The sequence below is a fragment of the Aethalodelphis obliquidens genome, unplaced genomic scaffold (assembly GCF_003676395.1).
Source record: "Aethalodelphis obliquidens isolate GAN/ISIS:26980383/991018 unplaced genomic scaffold, ASM367639v1 scaffold92, whole genome shotgun sequence".
Taxonomy (NCBI): Eukaryota; Metazoa; Chordata; class Mammalia; order Artiodactyla; family Delphinidae; genus Aethalodelphis; species Aethalodelphis obliquidens.
This window is the reverse complement of record NW_020838036.1, coordinates 874,634-877,958: the sequence shown is the minus strand read 5'-3', so window position 1 is coordinate 877,958 and position 3,325 is coordinate 874,634. Positions and strand designations below refer to the sequence as shown.

Sequence of the window (3,325 nt, the reverse complement as noted above, 5' to 3'; positions counted from 1 at the left end):
AATATTTCAAAAGTGCTTAATTTAAGCTTGCTTCTTAGAAGGAGACACTGATCAATATCAGAGCAACTGGCAAGGCCTTATCCCAAGTTAAGTTACTATTCATTTTCTTGGTTTTTCCTGTTGACTGTGGGCTCCAGGATGAATGTAGTTCCAATGGCTTAATCCAAATCAGGAGATAATTTCCTTAAGGAGGGCTTTAACCAATTAGGTACTGATTTTAAAAACTAATAACTTTGCCACACACAAAACAAATGGTCCTCAAAACATTCTCCTTTCCTTCTGAAGATTTTATGATGCATTGTTATCATTAACCAGTCTTTTACTATTAAACTTAAATGACCAATTAAAACAAACAGTTCTGAGACCATTCTTCCACCACTGATTGATTAAGACTGGGGTGGCAAGTATTGGGGATAATATTCATTTAGACTTCTGAGATTTCTGGGAAGACTTGGTGACCTTGCCAGCTTCAGCTGCCTTCTTGTCCACTGCTTTCACACCCACAGCAACTGTCTGGCTCATGTCACGAACTGCAAAAATGGCCCAGAGGAGGACAGTCAGAGAAGCTCTCAACACACATGGGCTTGCCAGGAACCATATCAACAATGGCAGCATCATCAGTTTTCGAGAATTTGGGGCCATCTTCCAGCTTTTCCCCATAACAATCAATCTTCTTCAGCTCAGCAAACTTGCAAGCAATGTGAGCTGTGTGACAACCCAGCACAGGTGCATATCCAGCACTGATTTGGCCTGGATGGTTCAAGTAATCTCTTGAGCTGTGCAGCCAGCTGCTTCCAACAGTGGTCATTTTTGCTGTCACCAGCCACATTGCCACAACGAATATCTTTGACAGATATGTCCTTGACATTGAAGCCCACATTGTCCCCAGGAAGGGCTTTACTCAAAGCTTCATGGTACATTTCAACAGACTTTAGTTCAGTCGTAATATTGACTGTAGCAAAGGTGATCACCATGCCAGGTTTGAGAATACCAGTCTCCACTCAACCCACAGGGACAGTGCCAATACCACCAATTTTGTAGACGTCCTGGAGGGGCAGACACAAGGAATACACTGGCTAGGAATACACTGGCTGGTAGTGACAAGTCAATCTGTGGGAGAAGTGCTCCTCTTGCCTCAGAGGATGTTGTTTTAGATTAGGTGTCCCAGCATCCCTTTTTAATGGGATTACTATTGGCCATGTGTTTTTGGGCTTCCCTGGGCTGCTGTTAACACACACTTCTGGTCTTACCCTTTTGTAGACCTTGAGGGTGGGGGAGAGCTCTGTTTCCTTTCCTGGAGTTTTCATGAACACCATCTGTAGGCTTAAAGTGTGCTCTGGTGGGACTCTGTCAAGCTGTTCTGGTGAAAAACTTTAGGGTGAAGTCTATCAAAAAGTTAATCAGCTCATTCTTCACTGTCAATTTTACTGGGGGCTCCTGTGGGGAATTAGTTGCCTCAAGTCCAAGGGAGCCCCTGGGCCTCTTCATTCTTCAGAATCTTCCTCTTTCTACCATATGAGAGGTTCTTGTCTTTTATTTTCTTCTTACGTTTCAGCCTAGGGCAATCTGTTCTCCAATGTTCTTCCTCCTTACAGAAGCACATTTTTCCTTCCCCAATAGTGGCTTACCTCTCTTCGGTTACTCAGCTTCCAGGAATCCAATACCACTGCCAAAAAGTGGTGTTTCATTTTGCATCTTCTTTCTTCTGTTGTTTCTCCCTGTTGAACACTTTAAAAGCAACATCTACCAATTGATAAGGATTTATTCCAAGTGCACCGTCTAATTTTTGCAACTTTCACCTGATATCTGAGGCACTTTGCCCAAAATAAAGGTCAAATTTACCAGTCTAATATTTTAGGGGGCTTCAGGATCTGCATTAAGATGATGTCTGTAGGCCTGATAAGACCTCTCTGAATTTTTGGAAAGGATTTTTATTTTGAGTCTCTTGAATTTTGTTCAAACTCTTTTGCTTTGGTTCCCCTTTTCAAAGCCCTGCCAAGATGCACTAATAAGTAGTGCTCTAATAAGGGCATTCTTCCCTCATTGGGGTCCTAATTTTGTTCAGCTGGGTACTGCCAAGTGGGCTTCAGGTGTAGAGGATCCTCCCTATAAGGGAGGGTTGCAATCTTTCCAATTAAAACGCCTGAGAAACCCATCTGGCTGATTATTTGCATTTAGCCCCCTATGTGAGATAACGGCAATGGAAATTACCTTGCCCTGGGAGTGGCTCCTGGCCCAAATTGGGTGCCCTGTCGGGTCTCAAATTATGATACCAGACCAATTCCCTGTGCCCCAGAAACTAACACAGGATTTTCTAATTGATCCCTAGAAGGAGGGGAAGTCCTGAGCTCAGCCGGAGGAGTTAAGATTTGAAGCAACATACCCTCAGTCTCATTCCATTTTCTTATTTTCCCTGATGTAATAGCACACATGCTGGCACACAAAGGATTTCATCGTTCTTCCCCACTTCTTCACAAGTAGTTATAGAGTTATTCAAAAGCCACTGTAAAACCATGAATACCAATTGATCATCTCTAACCATTAAAAGGAAGCCTTTTTGCTTTGGCATCAACCAACCAGGATTGCAATGCAATTGAAAAGAAACTTGGTTACTGCTGTGACATAAAACATTTTAAGATAATTACTAAAATTATGACTGATCATTTACCAGGATACATCAGCATTTTAGGAGTTCCATATAGTCTTTTAAAATAAATTTTAATTAATTAATTTTATTTTTGGCTGTGTTGGGTCTTTGCTGCATGCAGGCTTTCTTTAGTTGCAGCAAGTGGGGGCTACCCTTCGTTGTAGTGTATGGGCTTCTGATTGCCATGGCTTCTCTTGTTGCAGAGCACAGGCTCTAGGCGTGCGGGCTCAGTAGCTGTGGTTCTCAGGCTATAGAGCACAGGCTCAGTAGTTGTGGCCCATGGGCTTAGTTGCTCCGTGGCATGTGGGATCTTCCCGGACCAGGGCTCGAACTCATGTCCCCTGCCTTGGCAGGTGGATTCTTAACCACTGTGCCACCAGGGAAGCCCAGGAGTTCCATATAGTTTCTAGAATGTGTATATTAATGTTTACCCATATGATACAATCTAAGAAATGTTATCACCACTTATTTGATAATGCTTCCCACATAATTTAATATACCAAATAAGTCTAATTAGTTTAATATTCCTCTCAGCAATAGAAAGAAAACAATCTGAGGTGTTCCAGGGACCCTTTGGAAAACCTCAAATTTAGCTAGAGGTAGAATGAACTTCATTTAGAATTTGATCTTTGGGAAGTTTGTCAAAAATATCAAAAAGTTTTAACCAGTGATAATAAA

General features: G+C 42.1%; 1 pseudogene; it reads right to left on the bottom strand.

Moving 5' to 3' along the window:
* Positions 1 to 263: 263 nt before the first annotated feature.
* On the bottom strand, positions 264 to 2,709 carry LOC113614252 (elongation factor 1-alpha 1 pseudogene; annotated as a pseudogene).
* Positions 2,710 to 3,325: the final 616 nt, after the last annotated feature.